Genomic DNA, 14,919 nt, shown 5'->3' on the forward strand with positions numbered 1-14,919 from the left:
AAGATGAAAATACATCTTTTCTGCAGTGTTTTGATTTTAAATTCCAACTTGCATTGAATTACAGTCTTTCGATGCTATTCTATCCTTAAATCATCTCTGCAGGCTTAACTCAGAAAGTCCTTTTTGACTTTATTTTATTAAGCCAAACATGTATTTTTCTATTTTTACCCTTTTTTTAACAAGACAACCTCTGTTACATTTGTGCAGCTTGGAGACACGAAAAAAATGCCACTGACACACTTCTGCATGCACACACACGCACACACACATCCATGCCCATGCACACACATGTGCACGTGCACATGCAAAAGCCCACACTATTAATGCCCTGTCTCTGTTGCACATTAGCACAATGGTCCTCCAGCACGCTCACGTATTTCTGCAAAGAATTTCCGTGCATCAAAGCTTGTACTTCCTCCTCTGCCCAAAACATTTAGCCGAGGGGCGTAGTTTTTTGTCTGCTAAGCCCTGTGCATATCGTCCTCAAAACCAAATAAACACAGCTGCCAAAAGCTCTTGGGTTGCTGCAGGAGACAAACACGCACACGTCTCATAAGGAACAAACACAAAGAGAAATGCTCATATCCAAAACAGAGCTCTTTTTATTATACTAAAGCTACTGGATCATCAGAATCCCTCGGTCATTAGTTTGGAGCTAATAGAAAACAGCTTTGTGAGGAGGAGAGTGGAAATCGTGGTGAATGATGCTGACAGATGGCCACGCGTGTATGTGAGCGTTAACGCAGGCCTACGTGTCGTCGACTTGTTAGACAGTGACAGAGTTCTGTATGTCATAAAAGTTGCATGTGAGGGAGACAGCACTAAGCCCAGAAACATGAAGTATTTCAAACTTGTTGACAGCTGAATTGATTTAAAGCTTGTGCTGTTCTGATGGTCTTCACCACTCTGGTTGACTCACAGCCAATCTGATGTCTGAGTATCGTTTTCATTTGTAGCGGAACTTTAAATTAGGAGTACAAAAACATTACATGACATCAGAGGACGAAGGCAGGGCCAGTCTCTCCTCATCCGACAGAGAAAATCACACCATCAGCCTCCCTCTTTCCGTGTGGACCACCCTCTGTTCTCCTACAGGACACAGCTTTCCTGCAACACCGCTTTGAGGGGGCGACTGAGGGGCACCGAGAGTCTGCAGTGGAGAATGGACAGCATAAGGATTCTGAGAAGACATAACTAAGACACCAACCCGGCTCCTGTCTGCACCTCTGACACAGGTAACAATTCTTTAAGATTTCTTATTCAATACATACATTTTTTGATGATTGCCCCCCCTCCTTTTTTTTTTTTTTTTGCTTAAGTGCTCAGACTTAGATGACATCGCTTTAAAAACAAAATTGCAATTCACAGGCAAAATAAAAATCAGGGTGATATGAATCCTGCAGAAGAACAGTGAACGTTTAGCTAAAGTTGGAGAGGTTAGACAACTGTTCATAAATGGATGAGGACCTAGAAGTGTTCTGTGAGCACACACCACCGGCAAGACTTAAGTACATATTTTAACCACAGGTTTCATAAAGAGAAATCTGGTGGAGAAGAAAAATACAGTAATCTGTCTCCTCATGCAGTACTTCTCTTGGTGTAATGAGAGCACTGATATGACAACTGACTTCCTCACTTATATTGGGTGAGTGTAAATCAGTGTAAGCAACTGTTTATTTATTTTACCCACATAGTCTGTGATCTTCCAAATATGCTCATAGAATAACTTTTTTCCAGTACTTAAGTTTAATAATTTTGTTGTGTTCATTCCAACAAAATAAATATTGTGTTTGCGTAAATACATACACATAAAATGTGGATCTTTATAGGGATCTGCACCGAATCAAATAAATTGTTGAAATGTCTCCTAATGTGAATACCTGATATCTTCCCCCACAATAATTTCTGAGAAACTGACAAAATTCTGCTAAATTGCCCTATTTCGCAATGTTAAAGAATGTAAAAAAGAAAAAAAAACATATGATGGATCCACTCCTTTATCCAGATCCATTCCAAAAGTTAATGGTTTCCTTTTTGGCTCATACCCCGCCCTTCTACCAAGTTTCATGAAAATCTCTTCACTTTTTACATAATCCTACTAAAAGGCAAAGACAAATAGCACTGAAAACATTACCTCCTTGGCAGAGGTAATGAGTATTACAGTAATTATCTACCCATTTTTAAGCACCTATATGTGTTAAAATTGAATAGCATAGAGTAGATCCACATAGCTAATATAAACTCACTATGTGTAATAATCATGCATCATCATGGTCGGTCAGACTGACAGAGTGGATTGTTGGTTTTGGCTCAGTAAGCTGCCAATTCAGCAGGAACCACTAGATTTTCCTCTACTGCATTTTTTTTTCTTTTTCTTTTTTTATTCAGAGGTAGCATAATTGAGAAGACTGCCGCTGGTCAACTGGTCAGTGGTTCCCCTTGTGTTGTCGTGTTCCTCCAGAAAACCAACCTCTGCAAAGTTTGACTTGTCTGCTTGCAAAGGGCTGCATTAATGCGGATGATATTTCTGGGTCTGGCTTTGAGCACGAAGAGGAAAAAAAACACATATTTTTAACAACTCAATGTATTTTTATTTTTTATTTTTTTAAATGGCTGATGTGGCTGACTTGATGAAGACCAGCAGGGTGCGAACGCCACAGAGAAACCTGGTGGTAATAACTGCCGATGAGATTCACAGCCTTGGCTGAGTCTCGCTGCGAGCCTCTGTGTAAACACTGTCACTCTTGTCAGGCGGGACTCTCTAAGATTCATATTGTGTGGTTGGAGCCGCGCAGACGAGCCAATTGCTGACACCGAGCTTTTGAGGGAGATGACCCGTGATTACGGAAAGACAGGAAAAAGTGCTCTCTCGGAAATAATAAGCTGATGTGTGTTGAGCTTTGACACATTGCCCTCAGTAACTTGTATGGGTTACAATCTATGATAAAGTTTAGCAAGATCTGTTAAAGGTTTAGGTCCCAGGGGAATGTTTGTGGTCCTAGGGTGTGCGAGACAGGGAATATACTGTACATACAAGTATTACAGTATGACTTAGACTCGTTTTTATTGTCATTCAGTAAAAAACATCACAGATGGTGTCACATGAAATACTGATGCACTGCTCAAACAGAAAAAACACAGAATAAAGCACAGAATACCAGTCCAAGGTGTGTGATAGTGATAAATAGTTTTTTTTTTTTCAACCTACCGATAACTATCTTTGTATCTGTAAATACACAACATACAATCAATAAATAAAGGACAAAGGATATTGCACATATGAAGATGCTACAAGGATAAAGTTGATACCTGATGCTACAGTATATTCTATGTCCTACATTCTATATTGCACAGCTCTTGGTTGTTGTGTAAAAACTGTCCCTGAATCTGCTTGCTTTGCAAGTCAGGCTACGGTATTGTCTACCTGAGAGCAGGAGGGAAAACAGATTGTTAAAGGGATGTGAAGTGTCACTGATTATCCTTCTTACCCTGGACAAACAGTGCTACTCTGCCAGTTCGCCAATGGTTGGCGGCCTGGCCCTAATAATCTTCTCTGCTGCCCTTATGACCCTCCCCAGTGCCTTCCTGTTTGCAAGGCTGCTACTTTCATACCACAGAGAGATACTACTGGTTAGTACACTTGCTATTGTTCCTCTATAGAAGGAGGTATAGCGAAGTAGCGGCATAACTGCACTGTAACTTTGCCCTAAAACCAGCGAAAACTCATTTGTGCATAGAGTGGAGTCTATGACCACTGCGGGTATGAACATAGTTGAAATTCCATCGGCAAACTGATGACTGATACACTAAATATATATAACTCACTTTATTTGTTTAATACGAGTACATCACCACTGTATGCAACTATGAAAAAGTCCACACATTGCAAAGTGAGCTTCCATGTAATGGTGTAAGCATGGTGGAACTCTGCTGTAATACTAATGTAAACCCCTTTTTGCATACCGTGGAGTCTACAATTGCTTCGGCTGCAAAATACATTGAAATTCTGTTGCTAACTGATGAGTTATGCATTAAATATATGTGTATTTCCGGGGTGACAGAAGTAGAGAGTTCTAGCACTTCACTAATGTTTAAGATGTAGGAACTGGGGCACTGTGATGTCAGATGAAAAAAAGTATTCCTTTTCCCCGCTCCAAAATTGGGCTCTATACGTTATACTTAAAATATGGGGTTTGGGGAAAATTTGTGCTGCTAAACTCTTGATACAAACAAAGCTGTTATTAAAAATCAACCTTGGCTCAGTTATATTATTTCTGTCAATAAGCCATTGTGCTTTATGAAAACACAAAACCTTGACATTGTATATATTCAAGGTATGTTTTTTTTTCCTTAGCAGCAATAAAAAGCCATTATTCTGTGAAAACAGTACTTTGGGCTTAGGTAATGCTCTGGGATCAGTTCCATTAACTGTGGTCAGGACTCTCCAGTGCAGCTAAACATCAGGACGAGACCACAGACATGAATCAAAGCTCCTGGCATTTCTGTCTTAAGCTTATTTTTTCTATCTTTGGCATTTGTTACTGGCCTGGGAGAACTGGTTCTCGTCAGTATTTATATCAAGTGGGTCAGCCTGTCAGAAATGTTCAATGACGGCCACTTAGACTTCTCGGCCGTACGCATCTCACGGTTTTGGTTGTATTTGACCTGACTGTTAAAATCTGGCAGTGTGCAGTTGGCTCACCATTAGCTCCACTTTCAGTGCCAAGCAGACTGACTATGGAAGGAGGGATTTTTCACTTACCGTGAATTTTTGGACATCACCCGCCCCTGTTCCATTCGTGGTGCTGTCAAAACCAATAATATCACAACGGGAGTTTTCCTTTCCAAAATGGACCCCAGAACACTCAGGAAGCAGGGATTTCTGCCCCTTTTGCCGCTACTCAAATACATCAGTTTATTTTATTCCCCAACATGTCTGATTTTAGCTATACAAACAAGGCAAAACTGGCATTACCAGTTTGCATAAGGACAACCACCTGCTGTCTTCTACTGTTTTGCTATATACTGATATTTCAATATCAATATGTCAATGAAAAGTTTTAATTCTGAAAAAGTTGAATCACTGAAACTGGCCATGCATTTTCTTCAGTTCTTCAGATGGCTAACACTGTTGAATGCTTTCAGTTTATATCTTGTTTAGACTTTCAGAGCAGACAAAATGCTGGGCATGGCAAATATTTGAGAAAGGGATCAAACTGAGCATCATGGATCTGAATGTGACCAAGTTACCTCTCCTATAATTCATGTCAATTTAAAAAAAAATTACTCCCAATATCTGGGCAGCTTTTGATTGAGCCCACCCAGAAAAAAACATTAATCATTTGCAAAAATATGGTCATGGTTGATTGACAGCTAATGCTTCCTACAGCCTGTTGTTTGTTGTCGAGAACATCCCAATAAATTAACTTGCTGAGACCCATTAAGTGTTTCATCCATCACACTGAAGCAGATTAATGAATGCATGAGCCCATCCCCTCCAGTTTGTTAACAAGAAAACTCAAATTCAACTACCATAATGCCATCATCTTGTAACTTATCAAATTGAGATGACATATAATCATCACAAACCATTTAGCATAGGGTGAACTTTGATGCATCTATCTATAAAGCAAGATACATCTGTGTGTGTGTGTGTGTGTGTGTGTGTGTGTGTGTGTGTGTGTGTGTGTGTGTGTGTGTGTGTGTGTGTGTGTGTGTGTGTGTGTGTGTGTGTGTGTGTGTGTGTGTGTGTGTGTGTGTGTGTGTGTGGCTCGCATATCTCTCTGACTGTTTGTCAGATCGGCTTGCACATAGCATGATGATATGCATCCTTTATTATGAAAATTTGGGGGAATAATTTTCAAAACCTTTATTTTGAAGTCATCTTCATTATTGGCACAAGGCTTAACATTCTCACCAGAGAGATCATTTTGTGGGCCAACTCCCACAAAATGATGTAATCTGGACGCCATTTTGATTGTGTGTAACTGGGGCAGCTTGGCTGCTGCAGTGGAGTGATGTTTTGTAAACAAAACTTCTCTTGACTGTAGTACAAGCTACTGTAATGCACTATTTGACTTTAGAACACAAGGAACTACTATTACGTTTATTTAAACAGCTGTTATGATTGTAGAGCGTATAGAGTGGAAAATAAGGCGCTGTAAGTATATTATAACCTATAGGCAGCCTGATCTTTTATATTTTTAGTTTTATATTTTATATTTAGTTTTATATTTTCTGTTGTGTTTTTAATCAGGTTGTTTTTGTCTCTGTCAGGGTGGGCAGGAGCCCATCACCAGGGATGGCTGGACCCTCAATGCAAACCCCCAGACAAGGCTTTGGTGTGGGAGAAATCATGGTCTTTATTCCAGGCTTGGTTTCGGTACACAGGTTATCAGTCAGTGTGGCAGAGGTACAAACAGGATTAGGCTGAGACGTAGTCACAAATGAGCAGGGATCAGAGGCACAAGCACACTCAGACATCCGGGATGAAGCAAAAGGCGTGGTCGAGGTACAGAGCAATGGTCAGAACAAGGTAAGACAAAAACAAGACTGTGAAGGGCGCTGGAAAGAGTACAGAGACTACAATCTGGCAGAGAGCCGTGAGACTGTGGAGGCTTAAATACTTGTGGGCTAATCAGTGAGAAGTGAGGGACAGGTGGTGTAAAGGAGGTGCATGTGAGGAACAATCTAGAAGGGGTGTGGCTTCTGGCTAAAGAGTAAACACTGTGCAAGATAGTGAAGGAAGGGAAACTGCGTGAAGTGATGTAAAAGACAAAGACACATGAGCTAGTGACAAGAGTGTGAGTGAAAGACGTGAGGCAGGTACAGTGAAGTGAAATGAACCAAAACGGATGGGCGTGAGGGCAAACAGAACAGAAATCAAACAGAGGACAAAAATAGAGCATGAACATGAGAACAAAACCAGACATAAAAGCATAACTGAAATCACAAATGTGAGCAGCCAATATAAACTATTGAAAAACAGAGAATAACGCAAATAATAAACAAGATAACAGATAAACAGAAAATGCAATAACCAATGAATGGAACATAATCAAATAAGCAGCACTGCAGGTAAATAACAAAAAACCCTGTGACTAAAGGATAATAAAGTAACACAAAATAAATGGCAAACAGAGTGCAACAAATAACTAAAGGAACATAACCAGACAAGAAACAAGACCAGCAGAAGCATGACTATGATACATGGAATGAAGGAGAACACAAACGTGGAAAAAAGGCTTCAAAATAATAACAGCCAGGCCCAACCCGGCTGAATCATGACAGTCTCTTTCTCTAAAATTGTATTGTAGCATTATTAGTTGTTATTACGATTATTGTTGTTGTTGCTATTATTATTATTAATAGTAAGTAAGTCCCTTCGGCTGCTCCCTTGTTTGTACTTGGGGTCGCCACAGCAAATCCAAGGTGGATCTGCATGTTGAATTGGCACAAGTTTTACGCCGGATGCCCTTCCTGACGCAACTCCACATTACATGGAGAAATGTGGCAGGGGTGGGATTTGAACCCGGAACCTTCTAAACTGAAACCAAGCACATTAACCACTTGGCCACCACCCCTGCTATTATTATTATTAATATATAAACAAAAATTATTTAAAAATATTACAATTTGTAATACACTTGACTCTTTACGACAGCAAACACTGAGCCATTATACAGAAAACAAATACACAAACATGCTGACAGCTGCAACAGGTTAATGCTAACTTTAACATTGAAAATGCTATAGACATGCTAATGCATTAGCATCGGTCCCATTTTAAGTTATAAAATACATCTATCAACTCTTTCAGAAGACAATTTAACATAACGGTTTAACATAAAAAGGTAAATATTACTCACAGACATATACTCTTTAGGGTTTTAGTGGGGGAAAATTAAGATAAAGTGAAATAAAACAATGAATCAACAAAGCATTAGATCGAAGCTCTGCTTCGATTGTTTCAAGGTTCAAAGCAAAGCCGTGCTGCAGAAAAGTTGATTACAGACCCACTGCAGGGTCTGTAATCAATGTACAGAAATGATCATTTTCCTGACCAACACCCCCAAAAAGAACGGCCACTGTGAAGGAACGTTAAGGGAATCATTAAGCAAAAAGGTTATTGATGTCAGTGGATCAAATCATTTCTTAACGATGCCTTTTGGAAAGGAGTAGAATGCCACTTCCTTGTTTGTTTTAGTGTACTTGATGCAGTTGATAGCCGAACACTCATTTCCTTTACATCTTGATGTTTTTCTGATGTTGCTGATATGATAGTTATGATCTATGGTCATGAAAAATGCACATAAACAGAAACTTTTGTCTCCAATACGACTCTAGATTGACAAAAAGACTGCCATTGTGCGTCTATAGCAACTCCCAGTTACACACATTCAAAATGGCGGCCGGCACTCAGCCAATTACAATGCAGCATATAGGAAGCCGGCCCTCTCTATGTTCTCTCTGGTTCTCACACACCTGCATCAACAAAGATTGTTGACAAAGATGAATCACTCTCTGCCTTAAACAGATGCCTGAGTGAGCCACAGATACAGATGCTTCTTGCTTTATTATCACAAGGTGGAACGTTTTCACACGCCGGCTTTGACAAGGATCATCAACAAATCTTCTACTTTTCTATAAGAATACATAATTCCGACAGACACTGTTCTAGTCAGATCAATCGAAAAAGCAACTTTCTTTTGTCTGTGTAATAACCCACAGATGTGTTGCTGGATGGTTAGTGGATGCTGGATTGATGATGTATTAGTTGCAGCTGTGATCATCAGTCAGTGAAACAGACCATTTCTGCACAAAAATGTGTAAAACTGGTGATACAACAACCCCGAAGCAACATCTCACACTGATAAAAAGTTGTTACAGTCTTTATTTACAACCGATGGAACTGTGGCAGACAAACAACACAGGATGAGAATTATGTTCAATAATAGGATCTATATTTGAAACAACCTGAGGATGGACAAGCTGCGCACAGAATTCTGGCAGGATCTGTGCTGCCCTGGCGCCTTGTGGATCCGGTTAAAGCCTGTGTGGTGCCGCTGGCTGGCTCTAAGGACTGTCGGCCCGGCCATCCACGTCTTTGCCGGATTGATGTGCGCCAGTGGCGCTCTCGGAACCTGGGCTTGCTTTGCTGGGTTCCCAACAGTGAGACTGTCATCCCCACTGAGGTCGTTACCCTGGGTCTCCTGAACATCAGATCACTGTCCTCGAAATCATTGTTGATTAATGATTTAATCATAGATCATCATTTAGATATGATTGGCTTGTGTGAAACTTGGGTCAAACCCACAAGTCTCCTTCCTCTGAATGAGGCCTGTCCACCAGCATACACATTTAGTCACATGTCTCGTCGTGTGAGGCAAGGCGGGGGTGTTGCTTTTATTTATAAATCTAGGTTTTCTTTATTAGCTGTTGGGGGGTCACAAATATAATTCCTTTGAGCATCTGACTCTCCGTTATGCCCATGATGCTAAGTACTGTCAGGGTCATAAAACTGGAGCTCAGCTATGTTATTTTGTCACTGTTTATAGGCCCCTGGTCCATATTCTGATTTCTTAGATGAATTTGGTGCATTCATCTCTAGTTTGTCAACTAGTGCAGATAACATTTTGATTATTGGTGACTTTTACATTCATATAAATAAGTCCTCTGATCCCTTAGCAAATCATTTATGCAAATTGTGGATGCTTTAGGATTCCAGCAATGCATTCACGACCCAACACACATTAGTGGAAATACCCTGGATCTGGTTCTTGCACATGGGTGTGCTGTCACAAATATTGACATTTTGCCTCTCGCATCTATAGTCTCAGACCATTCACTTATCAGGTTTACATTTACACTGCTGCGTTTAGTGGAACAACAACCTTGTCTACAACTGCGGGGTCATATTAAACCCTCAACTATTACTGAACTTGAGGCCAGACTACCTGATATTTTAGCTTTGAGTCTGGAGAATGCTAAATCAGTGGACAGCCTCGCGGATAGTCTAAATTTAAAGCTTAAAACTACACTTGATAAGATTGCACCTTCTCTTTTAAGGTCACGCCCTCCTAAGGCACAGTCACCTTGGTTCAGTGATTATTTGCGTGACCTCAGGCAGAAGGCTAGAGGTTTGGAACGGAAATGGCGTAGTTCCAAATTAGAGGTGTTCCGCCTTGTGTGGTGGGATGCTATTTTAGATTATAAGCATGCACTACTGGCAATGAAGCGGACCTATTACTCTGATTTAATCAGTAAAAACAAACATAGCTCAAAGTTTTTGTTTGACACAGTCGCATTTCTTATTCATGGGCAGCTACCTGTTAGTTGTTCTCCCTTTTCAGCACAGGATTTCTTAGATTATTTTGAGAAGAAAATAGAAGATATTAGGCTGAGCATATCTCAGCATGCCTCAGCCCAACCATTAAAACCTGCTATGGAGGTGGGCGCTACCATTGAGGTGTTACCTAGATTGACAGAATTTAATAGTATTTCATTAGGCGTGCTGACGAAACTTGTGGCGTCTACAAAAAGCACAACCTGTTTATTTGATCACATACCAACAAAACTGTTTAAGGACCTGTGGCCCACTCTTGGGTCGACTGCGCTGGAAATTATTAATCTCTCATTAACCTCTGGAAGCAGATAACCCATAAATTGGAGAGGAAATGGCGTCTCACTAATTTAGAAGATCTTCACTTAGCCTGGAAAAAGAGTCTGTTGCTCTATAAAAAAAAGCCCTCTGTAAAGCTAGGACATCTTACTACTCATCACTAATTGAAGAAAATAAGAACAACCCCAGGTTTCTTTTCAGCACTGTAGCCAGGCTGACAAAGAGTCAGAGCTCTACTGAGCCGAGTATTCCTTTAACTTTAACTAGTAATGACTTCATGACTTTCTTTGCTAATAAAATTTTAACTATTAGAGAAAAAATTACTCATAACCATCCCAAAGACGTATCGTTATCTTTGGCTGCGTTCAGTGATGCCGGTATTTGGTTAGACTCTTTCTCTCAGATTGTTCTGTCTGAGTTATTTTCATTAGTTACTTCATCCAAACCATCAACATGTCTATTAGACCCCATTCCTACCAGGCTGCTCAAGGAAGCCCTACCATTATTTAATGCTTCGATCTTAAATATGATCAATCTATCTTTATTAGTTGGCTATGTACCACAGGCTTTTAAGGTGGCAGTAATTAAACCATTACTTAAAAAGCCATCACTTGACCCAGCTATCTTAGCTAATTATAGGCCAATCTCCAACCTTCCTTTTCTCTCAAAAATTCTTGAAAGGGTAGTTGTAAAACAGCTAACTGATCATCTGCAGAGGAATGGTCTATTTGAAGAGTTTCAGTCAGGTTTTAGAATTCATCATAGTACAGAAACAGCATTAGTGAAGGTTACAAATGATCTTCTTATGGCCTCAGACAGTGGACTCATCTCTGTGCTTGTTCTGTTAGACCTCAGTGCTGCTTTTGATACTGTTGACCATAAAATTTTATTACAGAGATTAGAGCATGCCATAGGTATTAAAGGCACTGCGCTGCGGTGGTTTGAATCATATTTATCTAATAGATTACAATTTGTTCATGTAAATGGGGAATCTTCTTCACAGACTAAGGTTAATTATGGAGTTCCACAAGGTTCTGTGCTAGGACCAATTTTATTCACTTTATACATGCTTCCCTTAGGCAGTATTATTAGACGGCATTGCTTAAATTTTCATTGTTACGCACATGATACCCAGCTTTATCTATCCATGAAGCCAGAGGACACACACCAATTAGCTAAACTGCAGGATTGTCTTACAGACATAAAGACATGGATGACCTCTAATTTCCTGCTTTTAAACTCAGATAAAACTGAAGTTATTGTACTTGGCCCCACAAATCTTAGAAACATGGTGTCTAACCAGATCCTTACTCTGGATGGCATTACCCTGACCTCTAGTAATACTGTGAGAAATCTTGGAGTCATTTTTGATCAGGATATGTCATTCAAAGCGCATATTAAACAAATATGTAGGACTGCTTTTTTGCATTTACGCAATATCTCTAAAATTAGAAAGGTCTTGTCTCAGAGTGATGCTGAAAAACTAATTCATGCATTTATTTCCTCTAGGCTGGACTATTGTAATTCATTATTATCAGGTTGTCCTAAAAGTTCCCTGAAAAGCCTTCAGTTAATTCAAAATGCTGCAGCTAGAGTACTGGCGGGGACTAGAAGGAGAGAGCATATCTCACCCATATTGGCCTCTCTTCATTGGCTTCCTGTTAATTCTAGAATAGAATTTAAAATTCTTCTTCTTACTTATAAGGTTTTGAATAATCAGGTCCCATCTTATCTTAGGGACCTCATAGTACCATATCACCCCAATAGAGCGCTTCGCTCTCAGACTGCAGGCTTACTTGTAGTTCCTAGGGTTTGTAAGAGTAGAATGGGAGGCAGCGCCTTCAGCTTTCAGGCTCCTCTCCTGTGGAACCAGCTCCCAATTCGGATCAGGGAGACAGACACCCTGTCTACTTTTAAGATTAGGCTTAAAACTTTCCTTTTTGCTAAAGCTTATAGTTAGGGCTGGATCAGGTGACCCTGAACCATCCCTTAGTTATGCTGCTATAGACTTAGACTGCTGGGGGGTTCCCATGATGCACTGAGTGTTTCTTTCTCTTTTTGCTCTGTATGCACCACTCTGCATTTAATTATTAGTGATTGATCTCTGCTCCCCTCCACAGCATGTCTTTTTCTTGGTTCTCTCCCTCAGCCCCAAGTGCTTGCTCACAGGGGGTCGTTTTGACCGTTGGGGTTTTTACGTAATTATTGTATGGCCTTGCCTTACAATATAAAGCGCCTTGGGGCAACTGTTTGTTGTGATTTGGCGCTATATAAATAAAATTGATGATGATGATGATGGATCTGTTCCGAAATGTTTTAAATCAGCAGTGATTAAACCATTACTTAAGAAATCTAATCTTGACCCTAGTGTATTGAAAAATTACAGGCCGATATCAAATCTATCATTCTGTTCCAAAATTTTAGAAAAGGTGGTTTCACGGCAGCTCGTAGACCACCTCACTGAGAATGATTTTTTTTGAGCCACTGCAGTCTGCTTTTAGGAAATATCACTCCACAGAGACAGCGCTCACTAAAGTAGTAATTGATCTTCTGCAAGTAATGGACTCAGACACCACTACGGTTTTGGTGTTGTTAGATCTCAGTGCTGCGTTTGATACCATGGATCATCATATTTTGCTCGATAGGTTGGAGAATTTTTTTGGGATTACTGGAAGTGCCCTTGCCTGGTTGACGTCATATCTGTCCAGTCGTTCTCAATATGTCTTGTATAATGGCACTACCTCTGACCTTGCTGACATGAGATTAGGGGTTCCACAGGGATCTGTTTTAGGCCCCTTGCTTTTCTTCCTGTATGTGGCACCCCTTGGGCGTATACTGCGGAGTTTTGGGATTGCCTTTCATTGTTATGCTGATGATACGCAGTTGTACATGCCGATAACTGTGGGAAATCTCACTCCCATAAAATCCCTGGAGGACTGTCTTCTATCAGTGGGAAGTTGGATGTCTAGTAACTTCCTACTTTTAAACTTTGATAAGACTGAAATGATGGTTCTTGGTCCAGCAAGACATCTGCATCAGTTTGACCAGCTGGCACTCAGTCTGGGTTTGTGTGTCATACATCATACGGACAAAATGAGGAACCTTGGGGTAATTTTTGATCCCACGTTGTCTTTTGACCTCCACATCAGGGACATTACTAGGACTGCTTTTTTCCATCTGAGAAATATAGCGAGGATCCGCCCCATCCTGTCCATGGCTGATGCTGAGACCCTGATTCATGCTTTTGTTTCTTCTAGACTAGATTATTGTAATGTTTGTTTTTCAAGGTTACCACAGTCCAGCATTAGGAGTCTTCAGCTTGTTCAGAACGCTGCCGCCAGGCTTCTGACACGTAGCAGAAGGTCTGAATATATCACACCCATTTTGGCATCTTTGTACTGGCTCTCTGTCTCTGCGAGAGCAGATTTTAAGGTTTTGCTATTGACTTATAAGGTTGTTCATGGACTGGCACCATCTTATCTGGCTGATCTGGTGGAACTCTACATGCTGGCCCGGGCTTTGTGGTCGCAGGATGCGGGACTTCTCTGTGTTCCCAGGGTGAAGAAGAAGTCAGCAGGTCAAAGAGCCTTTTCGTATCATGCACCCACCCTGTGGAACAGTCTTCCTGTGACCGTGAGGCAGTCTGAGTCCGTGGACATTTTTAAGTCAAGACTCAAAACCTATTTTTATTCTCTTTCTTGTGAATAGTTTTTATTTTTATTTGTTTTATTCTTTTACTTCTGTTTTTATTTATGTATTTGACATTTTTTTAATTCATTTTTAATTAGTTATTCAATTTTATGTTGACTTGTTTTATGTAAGGCGTCTTGAGACGGCTTTTGCTGTGATTTGGCGCATTATAAGCTAATTAAATTAATTAATTAACCTGAAGGTGTCAGTGTGAATACAGTCAGATGTTCGGTACACAGGAAGACAGTCCAGTGGGAAACATTGTCCGTAAGGGCAGCAGCAAATGGATGATGATGATAAACAAGCTGAGGGTTGAAACACAGAGACCAAACATACCAGACAGATATCTCAGGAATCGGCAGGCTCGGCTCGATAAACACAAGGAGACAGCATGGGTCGGGAAATGGAGCTCAAACACAGAAACTGAACGTGAGAAAGTAAGCATGAAAGAAAGACAATCTGGCACTGGAGTGAGGAGACATGGACAATGACATTGTGTGTGACGTAATCAGCGGAGGAAGTAAGCAAGCATGTGAAACCATAAGTCCATGGACAGGAAGTAAAGCTAATGTAAACACACTAGGAAGTGACACTATCAGAATAAAAGC

At 40.4% G+C, this 14,919-nt stretch overlaps 1 protein-coding gene across 1 annotated transcript in view; it reads left to right on the forward strand.

The window, feature by feature from the left end:
- The first annotated feature begins 1,059 nt into the window (after positions 1–1,059).
- The window catches only part of LOC117522583 (angiopoietin-related protein 1-like), a 30,121-nt gene continuing 16,261 nt past the window's right edge, over positions 1,060–14,919 (forward strand). Inside the window, exon 1 of the mRNA XM_034184014.1 lies at positions 1,060–1,235. The gene's annotated coding sequence lies outside the window, so the exon portion shown is untranslated. The remainder of the gene's footprint in view (positions 1,236–14,919) is intronic.

Source organism: Thalassophryne amazonica, chromosome 12 (assembly GCF_902500255.1).
Source record: "Thalassophryne amazonica chromosome 12, fThaAma1.1, whole genome shotgun sequence".
Taxonomy (NCBI): Eukaryota; Metazoa; Chordata; class Actinopteri; order Batrachoidiformes; family Batrachoididae; genus Thalassophryne; species Thalassophryne amazonica.